Consider the following 13,644-nt stretch of genomic DNA (forward strand, 5'->3'; position numbering starts at 1 on the left):
ATATTTTTTGTACTTAGCTATAAACCATTTACTTTAAATGATAGTGTTTTGGGATTATAGTTTGGGGTGTTTTTAGAATTTAATATAGCGCTGGTGTCAGGCAGAATCCTCATATCTCCAAAACCATCACTTATCAAAAAACTCCATTAACATTGTATTGTCGAAGAGAGCAAGCCATTTTCAACACTTTATCGTGGTCAATATTGTGTAGATGGTAAAATGGGAAATGGACTGCACTTAAACAGCACTTTATCTACACCAGGGGTGTCAAACTGATTTTAGTTCTCGGGTCACATTCAACCCAATTAGAGCTCAAACGCGCCAGACCACGATATTTTTGGCTTAAATATCCATAAATAACTATTTAAAGTTTTCCCCATTGTTTTTGTGCAAATGATTACAAGTACTTTCGGAAAATATTCACATTTGTTCATTATTATCTTGATGCAAATTTTGTTGCAAATCATGAGCAGTCTTAAATTTTTAACCCAAAATTATTTCAACAGTATTATGAATCAGCGAGCATGCACCATTCAGTTATGCATCCTTTGTAAATGTATACATAAAAAAATTTAAGTTGTGGCAGTGCATGGAAAAAAAACCCACAAAAGAATTCCAACAAACCAACCATTTGAAGTGACGGTTTTGACTGAAATTTTGTAATGCTGTATGTGATTTTAAACTTTTAATCTCCACTCATGGCTTTATTTCCCATTCAGAAACCATGATTGATCAGATTTGACTGCGGTTAAAAGTCCTGAGTCAGACTATACGATCCATATGGTGCTTGTCTGGTTTCACTTTTCTGAAATAATATAAGTGAAAGTGTCAAGAGCCAGAAAGATCCGTACTGATTTATTTGTCAAATCTAAGATTGCTGTCTCTGATGTACGGTCAGAGATTTGGGTTAACTACCGGGGACAAATTCCTTGTGTGTTTTTTGGACATACTTGGCAAATAAAGATGATTCTGATTCTGATTCTGATTAACAAGAGTCTTCAAATCACAAATTTCTCATCATCACTGTGTCGCTGATGTTGTCCCTTCTTATTATTCTAATTCCAGCCATTATCTTTAGACTTGATTTATTTCTTTTCTTAGTTTGAAAGGTATTTTGGCACTTTGGAAATTGGAAACATAATTAATTTGTATTCACATTATGAGATACTTTTTACTGATCTGGCTTCACTGGGAGACCCACACTGAAAGCATATAACCAGAACAAGCTGTTTTCCATTGGCTATGACCAGGCCAAGTCATTATTATTATGTTTGGATGCTGGCCCTGTCATGTGTGTGAAACTCTGGATGTCTGATAAACTGAAGCTGATGATCCTTCTTTCATTGCAGAGACAGATTCTTTTCCAGATTCCATTGCTGTCATTTCAGTATGCTTAATGTTCGATGTGTCCGACGCGAGGGTTATCTGGCCAATACATTAAGCGCCTTACTGCTGTCGAGCTGTAGTCTACAAGTAAATTGAATGAATACTATACAACAACATGACTCCGTGGGACTGCCACTACTCGATTGAATGTCAACAAACGTGGAAAAAGAGGAGAAGTAAGAAAACATGGGTTTATCTGAATGACATGAGGACAGCACATTAGTTCAAGTCAAAGGAACATTTTTATCACTGGAACAGGGTGAAGTGGTTAAAATAACATCGAGGCTTTAGGGTTGGATGACTGTAGTATTAGCTCCATGTGGTCAAAACCGACATTGCGAAAAATTATGTGTACCATGAAGCGTTTTTATTCAAAATGGAAAATGTTAGGTTTGCGTATATTATGATTTAATCAAAGAATGTCACATTTTTAGATGTGGTTAGCAATGAAAACAGCACATAAGCCCAAACTAGACCACAGAGAGGGACATAAATTAAATGCAAGCGTGACTAAAGTTACAATCAGTATATTTCTCCTAATCAGCCTGAAATTGAAAGTGATGAACAAGTGCAGGGTTGGAGGGTCAATTGTACTACTTACTTAAAATAATTTCAGCCTTTTAATGTCCTTGGCACAATAGCATCTGATTATTCAAATCCAACATGATGTTTCATGGAACAAATGCCCCCGCTCCAGTGACTCACTTCCCTCATGTTGTTACAAATTCATGACGTCGACGATATTAGTCAACCCTCGACAGCAGCTGGTGATCTGAGACCTCACTTGGAGTCAAAGGTCAAGGGAGAGGTTTTAATAGGTACTGGTTTGTCGGATATGCTAGCAAAGATCAGCTTGGATGACGTCTTTGCATGGCCATGAATCAAAGCCAGCTGCTGAGCAAATGTTTGGGAATCGTTCCGTGTCAATTTGTACAACCTCAAATCTACTTCACGTCTCTAAAAATATGGGACATACCTTTTTTTCAGGTGAAGGGGAGGCACGGCTGGGGTAAAGTATTTGCATTTAACGGATACATATTGAAAGCCTGAAACAAGACAACAAAAAAGAGAGCTCACAGTTAATTATCTTAATAGGTCTACTTTCTTTTCAGCTTGGAAACCAGCGTTTTCCAAGATAAAGTGTGCCGCGGGAAATACAATTTAACTTGATTGGTCTGAAAATGGCTGGCACGGTGGATGACTGGTTAGCACATCTGCCTCACAGTTCTGTGGACCGGGGTTCAAATCCAGGCCCCGCCTGTGTGGAGTTTGCATGTTCTCCCCGTGCCTGCGTGGGTTTCCCCCGGGCACTCCGGTTTCTTCCCACATCCCAAAAAACATGCATGGAAGGCTAATTGGAAACTCTAAATTGCCCGTAAGTGTGAATGTGAGCGCAAATGATTGTTTGTTTCCATGTGCCCTGCGATTGGGTGGTGACCCGTTCAGGGTGTACCCCGCCTCCCGCCCGAAGATAGCTGGGATAGGCTCCAGCAGCCCGTGACCCGCGTGAGGAGAAGCGGTTACGAAAATGGATGGATGGATGAATGGTCCGAAAATGATTGATTATTTACCATACATGTTTTTTTCATCTATCTATGCCAGCGATGTATAGTGACTGGCAAAACAACTAGATGGTGTTCCACTAGATGGCAGAAGATACAATAAACCTGTGTATCCACCTGTTGCCGTTCATACAACAGAATAATAGCTTTGTGCTCAACTAAACAGGCCCAGATCTCACACTAAGTACATTTGTCAGTAAGATGAGAGCATCATTATTCTGTCTTTTTGTTTGGTGGTGTCCTGTGAGATTTTTCTCATTTAAAATGGCTGAAACAGGAAACACTGGACGAGGGGGTGACCAAACGTTTGTGCTCAAGGGCAACATCAGGTTTGTAAATGGAAAGATGGACCAGGTCGTTTGTGCGTTCGTCCGTTTATTTTCTTCAGCTTATCCTGTGGTGGGTCGCGGGAGCCAGTTACCATGGTAGCACACTCTGTGAACCTATAAATAACATGAATTAATATTAACCTGCTCGCTAGCAGGTTTTGTATGCTAAACCCTGACTTCTACCGGTCTCCTCCCACCTGAAGCAAACATGGCTTGTCTCTTTCTCCGTGCTCCCATTGATATTGAGGTGCGGCTAAATCTAAAATGATACGCTGGCATTCCCAGATTAATTTATTATCAGACATGCAGACTGCATTTTCAATAAACATCAGAATAATAAAAAAATAAAAAAATAAGATGAGGGAGTATTTCAAACTCCCCTGTTGCACACCAAAACTGTTCCAGCACAAAAGGCATACAGATCCACCATTCTGCAAGGGTCATCGCAGGGCTTTCCCAGGCACAACAAACTAGCTCAAGAGCTACGCCGGGGATCTTCTCAGCCGACGGATGGGCAGCGGGCTCGTCCATGGCATCACCGCCTCGCTTGGTGTTGTGTCGGTGTGTGGGTCCACATTACACAGACACTTCAGAGAAAGTCTACAGTTTATCAAACATGGCAGCACACGTAATTAAGCCTGTGGCTCATACTACTTGACAGACATTTAAGCACATACATCTTGCTAGTTATACAGTATATCCCACAATGCTTTGCATTACGGTAGCCTGAATAACATAAAATACATAATAACAATTGTGTATTTAAATAATGAGATGGAGCTGCTCTGAAAATTGTGGCATCGAGTTGAAGATGCTTTTTCCGAAGGTAAGGATAGCTAGCTAGCTAACTGCATGCTTTACTGGAAGAAATGGGGCAAGAAATTATAACTAAGTAACTCGCAATTGCGCTGGATAGCCGTTGATGTGAACGAAGGCGCTAAGTTCTTATATAGTGGGGGAGAGGTGACTCATGTCGGACGCCCGTGTGCTTCGGTGGACCCTGTTTTAGCCATGGCCAAACAAGGCCTCATCTTCTGTATCCGAAATGAACAGCTGGGCAAGTTCTCCATCAAACACGCCAGGTTCCCTCTCGTCATTGTCGGAGTCGGTCTCGTTGCCGTGCGGCTCCTCAGAAATGATGCTGGCTTTTACGAAAGCTCGAACAACAGTGCAAGCAGACACTTTAGCCAAATTGTGGCGTAACTCGCCCGGGGCTGCCTTCTAGTCTTAGTAAAGCTGTGTTCGCCATCTGTCATCCATCGCTCCCACGCCGCTCGCAACTTCCCTTTGAACGCCCTGTTTACACCGATGTCCAGCAGTTGGAGTTCCTTCGTCAAGCCTCCCGGAATGATGGCAAGCTCCGAGTTATTGCATTCAGTCGAATGGTGACTTGAGACGCTTCTCCCGGCTGTTCTTTGCTCATTAATCCATTGCTCAAGTTGGTCTTCCAACTCGGGCCACCTCGCCTTGTTTCCGTGGAAACTCAGTTTCGTCTTCTTGACTTGGTGAAGCTCGTTTTCCTGCTTCCTCCACTTGCGAACCATGGATTCGTTGATCTTGAATTCTCTCACGGCTGCTCGATTCCCATGTTCCTCCGCGTAACTGATAGCTTGCAGTTTAAACTGTGCTTCGTAAGCGTGTCTCTTCGTAGGTGCCATTTTCGGGGGTTCTTAGCCAAACCGATGTTGTTTGCCCATACCGGCACTATATACCTACTGGGGGCGTGCCTTTAGCGTCCTCTTTCACGCGCACTCTTCCCCCTTAACGTCCACATGCTGTCCTCAGTCATGTCTGCCATCTTCTATATAAGCAGTGTGTCGGCAGGAAATGCTCCCAGTCATTCAAGCGGAGCGCTCATCAAAGTCACACAACGACATTTACAGATTTTGGAACTCGGTGCAAGGCGGCACGGTGGACGACTGGTTAGAGCGTGGATGGATGGATGGATGGAACTCGGTGCACACATAAGGTGCGCCGCATCATGAGGTGCCCCGTCCATTTTGGAGAAAATTTACTTTCTTTTAAGTGCGCCTTATGGTCGTGAAAATACGGTAATTATTTTTGTAGCTTCCAGATGTGATAGAGTATGTGGATGTGACACATATTCCATCACTGCTCCTGCAGAAAATGTCTTTCTGTTGGCTGAGTAGAAGTCATATGTTAATCTTTGACTTGTATTTAATTCATATAAACAGTTGAATTTTGGTCTACAAATCAATGACACATTAAAATAACATTGTGTTAAATAGAGACATGTTGAATATTGAATGAATATTTATTTAATCAGTATGAACACAATCTAAGTGAGGTCCAGTCATTTTAATTTTAAACTGCTTCCAAGTACGCTTCTCTGATGCCAGACTGGACTTAAATGAAAATCAGATGTTATTCAATATATACTTACGGTATACCTAAATGCTGCGATTTAAAGTGCGGTAAAATGTTAAGTCAATGCACAGTATGTTAAGTCATTTCCACCTCCAATTCCATGGGGGAAGTTAGTAATTGTAAGTTAGTAACTTGACGTTTCTATCAGTTTCCATGGTGAATCGCTTATCAGGACTCCATTGATTATGAACTGAAATGTGCGTGTACTCAGACATTACTGTACTGAATCAGATCAGCTGTTCTGGAGTTGAATGATGACAGTTTTTTAGTTCAAAGGAAGACAACTCAGAGATCGGGTTTAGGCTAATAGAGTGTTGAACCTGCTTGCCGAAATACCCCCCTAACGAATACATGCCGAGTAAAGTAATGAAATCCCACAACATTTTAAATCCCAAGCTGACACTTTGTAGGTCCTCAAAGTGGACTTGTCTGAGTAAAAGAAGTGCGGTCAGTCTTAATCAATCAATCAATCAATCCATGCATTTTTTTAGCGCTTGTCCTCACTACGGTCACAGGTGAGCAGGAGCCTATCCCAGCTGATTTTGGTTAGAGGCAGGGTACACCCTGGACTGGTTGCCAACTAATCTGAGGGCACATATAGCAAAACAACCATTCACACTAACATTCACACCTGTGGACAATTTTGTTTTTGAATTCATTTAACCTAATACGCATGTCCTAGGAATGAAAAAGTACCCAAAGAAAACCAATGCAAGCAAAGGAACAACATGCAAACTCCATACAGGAAGGGCGGAGCCGAGATTTTAACCCCAAAGCTTAAAGGCGTGAGGCAGAACAGTGGACAACTATGCTGCCTACGTTCTCTCTAACTTTTTTTCAGTTTGGGGACTGATAATTAATTTAAAGGTTTAGCGAAAAAGTAAGTTTACAAGAAAATAGAAAACGATCACAAGCAGTTGAAATCATATGAGTGACCCAGATTGTATTGAAAATCCCATTGAAAGTGGAGACAAAAATTGCTAGTGGTTTCCGCCTACTGTCTATATGTCCAGACTGGTCTGCAACAATTTGGTCTGAATCCATGGAAAAACATCAATTGTAATTAGAGGTTAGATCAGCACGACATAGTTGTTTTTTTTTTTCTTCACATGGGAACCGAACTTATGATTGTGAGTTGGAAATCACAGAGACGGGGAAGCTGTCAGTCTCATTCAGACAGGAAGACATTGAGGGGATGTGGACCATACGGGACGGCGGAACGCTTCTTGAGGTTTTGCTGTTGTCTTGGACTGCTGCCTACATACTTAGGGCTACTCAAAGGGCCGAGCAGTTCAAGGTCCATTTTCAACGACGTGTGTGGGGAAAGCTACTGTAGGCTACTGTAGGTTCTGCTCAGGTTCATATTGGGGAAGTTGGTGAGCAAATGAGGGTTTTTTTCCTTATTGAACCTGCATGCCCTGACACGTGATAATATACAGACGATATAGTGCATATGCAGTACTGTATCCTTTTACCTATGGTCCACTGCAAAACAAAAAAGCTGGCTTATATATAATAGTATGCTGTGAAAAGTGCAGGGTTTAAATGGCAGGATGAACTTTGCTAAAGAAGGACAATGAACTAAAACCTCTTGCACTGAAGTTTCCACACGCTCAGCCATCATTAAACCCAAAGAGCAGAGACATACTGTATCCTTACTTCTTGGGGGTCGGCTAGGCTGTGTGGACTGGTGCAATAAGCAGCAGCAGAAACACTGTGATTATGACTGTCCCAAATAAAGATTTTAAATGGCAAAGGCAAATGAGGGATGACAGGAAGACCAAAATCTAAATGTTGTGTAATTATTTCAGTGCCTTGCCCTTTGAAGCCTTCCTGGCATGTACAGCTAAGATCACATAAGGACACATACTGTACAACTACTAGCACAGCATGAGGCTATTCATGGCCTAACGGGAACAACACGCTCATTTTGTTTGGGGCAGGCCAACAACATAGTCCACAAACCAAAGCAGTGCACTTGTACTCTGTACATCTGCAACGGGGTTGAGCTTGGGCAATATTTTTAGAAGTTATTTTAACCAGACATCCATAGGCCTAAGAAGTTAGTAGATCAGTAGTATATGACCATGAATTGAATCTTTGAAAATACACAATTTTGACACTTTTTCAATACAAATGTATTAATTAAGGTGTGAAGCAAAAGTGAATTACTTGTACTAAGAGTCAGAACGTCAAATAAAACTCATGGTAACTTTTATTTTCACTGTGCTTATTTTGCTTTCTTCCAACACACCAGACTTGTAGTCATGACGATATGACATTAGGTCAAGACTGGGCTAACCCAGGGCTAATCAAATAAACTACATTTTTTAAATGCATCTCAAGATTCAAATTAACCTTGCTGGTTGCATTCCTTAACCGAAGAGCATTGACATCCGTATTATTGGGAAGCTTTTATATTGAAGGTGGCTTTCGCCGCGAGTTGGCGACTTATTACCGTAATGCCTAGTATGAACAAAATTAGGGGCGGCTGGCTTGATTGCTACTTTACGAGTGGAGGCTGGCTTGACCGGCGCTATATACCTACTGGGGGCGTGCCGTTAGCGTCCTTCTTCACGTCCGCTTTTCCTCTGTATAAGCAGCGTGTCGGCAGGAAATGCTCCCAGTCAGTTAAGCGGAGCGCTCATCACACAACAACATTTATAGATTTTGGAACTCGGTGCAGGCGGCACGGTGGCCGACTGGTTAGAGCGTCAGCCTCACAGTTCTGAGGTGCGGGGTTCAATCCCCGCCCCCGCCTGTGTGGAGTTTGCATGTTCTCCCCGTGCCTGCGTGGGTTTTCTCCGGGCACTCCAGTTTCCTCCCACATCCCAAAAACATGCATTAATTGGAGACTCTAAATTGCCCGTAGGCATGACTGTGAGTGCGAATGGTTGTTTGTTTCTATGTGCCCTGCGATTGGCTGTCAACCAGTTCAGGGTGTACCCCGCCTCCTGCCCGATGACAGCTGGGATAGGCTCCAGCACGCCCGCGACCCTAGTGAGGAGAAGCGGCTCAGAAAATGGATGGATGGATGGATGGAACTCGGTGCACACATAAGGTGCGCCGCATTATAAGGGACCCTGTCCATTTTGGAGAAAATTTAAGACTTTTAAGTGCGCCTTATGGTCGTGAAAATGAGGTATGTGAAGACACCGATCAGGTAAATGGTTTCTCACAATAATTATTAACAATGATTCAACAAGGTAGGAAGTAGATAAATATCAATATGCAACACTTTATTTCTATAAATCTCAGCAATGATCACTTCTGTAACATTCCTAGGAAATCACAATGACTGGTGATCCTTGGGGGTTACCAAAATGGTGCCCTGGGTACCGTGTTGCCCTGGTCTACTTTACATGTGTCTTCCTTATAGGGTGTATAGCACTGCTTTCAGTGCACTCCCCTGTAGCGTATATTGGTTGAATAAAAATGTAATTAATTTAGGAGACAAGAATAAGCCGGAAGCGACACCTGCGTTACTTCCAGTTTAGCGTAATTTTAAGTTTAATGGTTAAAATCAAACTATTTTATCCAATAAAGGGGCACCACGTCCCTTTTTACATGTATAAAATTTAGGGAAAGTGACGAGAAACCTTTTCATCAGTCTCGTAATCTGAAGGTCACTACACTTTATGAAATTTTGAGTTCTAGATGATAGAGGCTTACTTAAACTCAGAACACAAAACATAAAACCACAAGTGGAATTTTATAGTATATTTAATGTCATCTACAAGGGATCTAACAGGCAACAAAGGAAGATGAATAAATATATATATAATATATATAATATAATATATATATATATTGGGCTCCTCATTAGAGGTAAAGAGCTAATTCCAACAAGACAATTATTGATCTATGGAGCATTTTGACAAACATGTTATTTAAAAATGTAGGAACTGTTTTAAACTGTAACAAAAAAAAACAAAAAAAATGTTTAAAAAGCATGAGGTCACCTTTTTGTTCCTTTAGATTTTGTAACCAGTTCTCAGAATGGCATAGTACAGTTCCAACACGTTTAAGTTATAATAAGGAGCATTTTTATCTTCTAAGGAACAGGTCGTGTTTTTTTTTTCTCTCCCTAGTCAGAAGGATTTTGTAAAGTGGGGAAGCTTTTCTGTGAATTCACAGTTAACACAATGCATCTGGGAGTGACCAGTGAAATGTTCTCACAAGTGCAGAAAGACAAATGCAAGCGTGTATTTGTGTTTAGAACACAGGGTTCATTGCTATTTCCCTAAATATTTGCCTTGGGTGTTTGGCTGGTCAGTGGAGCGGGTGTGTCTACACCAAGTAGCTGACTTTGAAAGGAGATCAGAGGAAGTTCTGGCCTGATTCCCAGCATGTTTACCTCAAGACATCTGGGCCGACTGCCTTCTGCTGAGAGACGGCTAATATGGAAGGATGTCATAAGAGCAGGTCAACAAAGTCAAATCGTTTGTCAACATGGACAAATCATTTAGGGCAGATTGACAGCACAGTCATTCTTTTGGGGAGCTTAAAAAAATACACAAGCATTATTTTATTGTTCTACAGGTAACAATACATCCTCAAAGATACATTGCAACAAACAGTAAGAGTATACCTCAAAAGCTTCCTGCGATTTGGTGCCAAAAGGTTGAGAGCGTTGCTGGACACACAGCCACTGTGTGTTTCTTGACCTTCACTCTAGTTTCGATCGAATGCATGCTTAAGAAGCACTAAGCTAGATGGATCAGGAAATGTCGCTGAGTCCTCAAGTTAGCAACACTGTCTGCGTGAGTCAGTTAACAAAAAAGTGATTCATGTCTCCAATGCTAATTAATATATTCTACGGTATCTTTATCAGCTTGCAGATTAACATTTTTAGCACACCCCAGACTATGCCCATCACCTCTTCCTTCTAAATGGTTTTATATGAATTTTCACATTTTAAAGTCTGTATTACTGAATGCGGCAGCACGGTGACGACTGGTTAGCACATCTGCCTCACAGTTCTGAGAACTCCTGCATGATCTCCTCCCGTGCCTGCGTGGGTTTTCTCTGGGTACCCCCCCACCCCCTCAAAAACAAAAACATACATTGTAGGTTAATTCAAGACTCTAAATTGTCCGTAGGTATGAATTTGAGTGTGAATAGTTACTTGTTTATACGTGCCCTGCGATTGGCTGGCAACCAGTTCAGGGTGTACCCCGCCTCCTGCCCAAAGATAGCTGGGATAAGCTCCAGCACGCCCGCGACCCGAGTGAGTGGTGTGGAAAATGGATTACTGAATGCAGCTGCCTTGCAAGTTCACTCCAAGTTAGAATCAATATGTCAACAAATGATTATGCACTGTCGGACATTTAGAGCTACAATTTTGGTATTATTCCCACGCTCATGTTAATACTGACATCCTGCAGTGCAAATATCTGCCATTGGCTATGGTTGTTTCTTAATTGGAACTAACGAGGAATTGGCAATGGTTTAGCTTGTATTGATGAAAACACCCAAAAATGCCACTTCATGCAGCTTTTTAGCTTTTTGTGATGGCAGATAACAGAAGGTCTCAACATTCGATTGGGTCAGTTGTCAAATGTTGACCTATAATTTCAAATCCTTAGCTTGTGCTATCGTTTCTTGCATGGCTGCCATACCGTTTCCATAAAAATGATGCTTGTCGAAATGTAATTAAATGATAATTCTGCACCACTGGAGCTCCTTGCTTTCACTTGTGCTCAGCAGACAAGTGACCGCGTTAAGGCTTTGTTAAACATTTGAGGCGTCTCAGTGGGAAGTGGCGAGAAATGTCTGCCAGTAAATAGCCTCTCTTAATAACACTGGGGCAGGGAGATTTCAAATGTTAGTGCTCACAATGTCTCTTATTAGGCCTCCAGTCATCCATCTCAACCAGGAACAGGGGGCACAAACAAATCATCTAAATTTACAAGAAGGCACAATGTTCTTCACTAAAGTTGTCATTTATTGATGCACCCAATTGTGTTCAAATAGCGAGGGAGACACTGAAGCCCCAGTAAATGAGAAAAATACCGTTTTAAGCAATTGCAATGAGTATGTTGTTTCGTAAATAATGCCTCAGCTTGAGCAGGACCATTACATTGAAAAGCAGTGATGTGAGGACCTGCCATTGTTTTCTCAATTGTTCTCCCCAATGACTTAAATACAGCATGTCTCGAAAGCCACACTGCTCTAAATATGTATTTCTGCAGAGCTAATTAGAGACTGCCTGTCAAGTGGGCACTGAGCCCAGAACGAGGGTTGGCTAAATATACTAAAACAAAAACAAAGCTTCCAAAGTAAAAATTCAAAACACTTTGACATTAAGTCACAGACATAATCACAAACTCTCCTGGAAAGGTAACTTTTTGTGTGAGTTTCATTTATCAAAGTGGGAGCACCGCACGACATGAGTCGGTAGTTTGGTCACATGCTTTGAAAACGTGATGAAGGAACTGAAGTAACTTTATAAGATGAAAAAAGGTCACATCAAGACAGAGATGCTATACACTGAGACTATAATTTCCATTGTTTGATAATAGCTAAAGTGTAAAAGCACGGTTTCCGATTGTATCCTCACTGGAACAATGTGTTCTTGTTTAGGTTCCTGTGCTGAGGTCTCATGTCATGTTAAGAATGTACAGTATAACATGACATGTGGAAACATGCAGTACAGTGTTCCCTTGCTGTATTGCGGTTTACCTATTGCGGATTCAGTGCATTCCAGATTTTTCTTTCTTATTCTTTTCGCACATAATTCGCCATGTAGCGGGATTTTGCATGTGTGCTGTAATTTTTGGGTGGTAAAATGAATGCTTCCTAGCCTAAAATATTAGAACTGTAAAAGAAAAGAAGAGAAAAATGAATTTAAACACATATTACAACTACTTTGCATTACTGTATGTTTAAGATTTTAAAAGCTGTTTAATTATTTCTGTTTGTTGTTAAACTGTGACGACTGATCTAACATTTTTGGGCCACCAGGGGCAGTAGTTGTAGACTGAGCACCAAAGTCGTTATTTCATACCTCCATTTTTAATAATGCCAAGTTACACATTTCACAGCCAGATATTTCTAAGTAACATTTCTAGTTCCAGACATCTTGTAATCTTCACTTCTTCATGTTCCACCATTCAAAAGAGTTCTGCTTCTTAAGAGAGTTCCTTACAACCTCTTAACCGATAGTAGGAATTCTCAATCACACTATCAAGTGTGTTCCAACCCCGATGGCCGGAGTAAGGACCCGCCACACTAATTGACAAGTGTTATTTAGTGGCTGACTAATGAAATGTTGTTTCCATGGTTGAAAATGTTTTACTGTGTTTACATGTGCTCTATTGTTTTTTCACACCTCTGGGCTTCACTTCTCTGGTTATGTTCATTAGTTAGCGTTTCGGTGGCAATGGAAACAATGTATGTTGTGAAACAGTAATATGCAAACGAAGCAAATGTGGCGGTGCGCCAACGTGTAAGTAAGGTCTTAGATTATTTCACTAACTAAGTGATTCAAAGACAGAAACGTAAAACATCTGCAAAATTCAACATTTCACACAAAGATACTAATCACAGGGATAAAATATGGATGTGTTGAGTGTTTTTCTCCATTTCAGTCTGTGTAACTGGAGGAACGTGATCTTGGGAGTGTCACAGGTCAGTCGATTGGCCTCCCTCCTGCCTTCCTTCCAGCAGATACAAGAGCCCTGAGTCAGCTTGGAGGAAGGTGAAATGTTTTACTGTTAACACATTTCCCTCTTGCTAACCTCAAAACAGTCCTCTAGTCCCTCCCTGCAAAATAGTGCTCCTTGAGATCCTTGTGCACCGCCACTCAGCAGCACATCTGACACATCTGGGAACCGGGAGAGGATTAAGTGCTCTGTGTCTAAAAGTGTTTTTGAAAAATGAGAACGCGTCAAGGGTTGCAGGATGGAAGCCATGACACAAGCCTCGTGCAGCATGGTCAAACGGTGGAAATATGTGAACAGCAAAAATGTGCAGGC

This window comes from Phyllopteryx taeniolatus, chromosome 6 (assembly GCF_024500385.1).
Source record: "Phyllopteryx taeniolatus isolate TA_2022b chromosome 6, UOR_Ptae_1.2, whole genome shotgun sequence".
Lineage (NCBI taxonomy): Eukaryota > Metazoa > Chordata > Actinopteri > Syngnathiformes > Syngnathidae > Phyllopteryx > Phyllopteryx taeniolatus.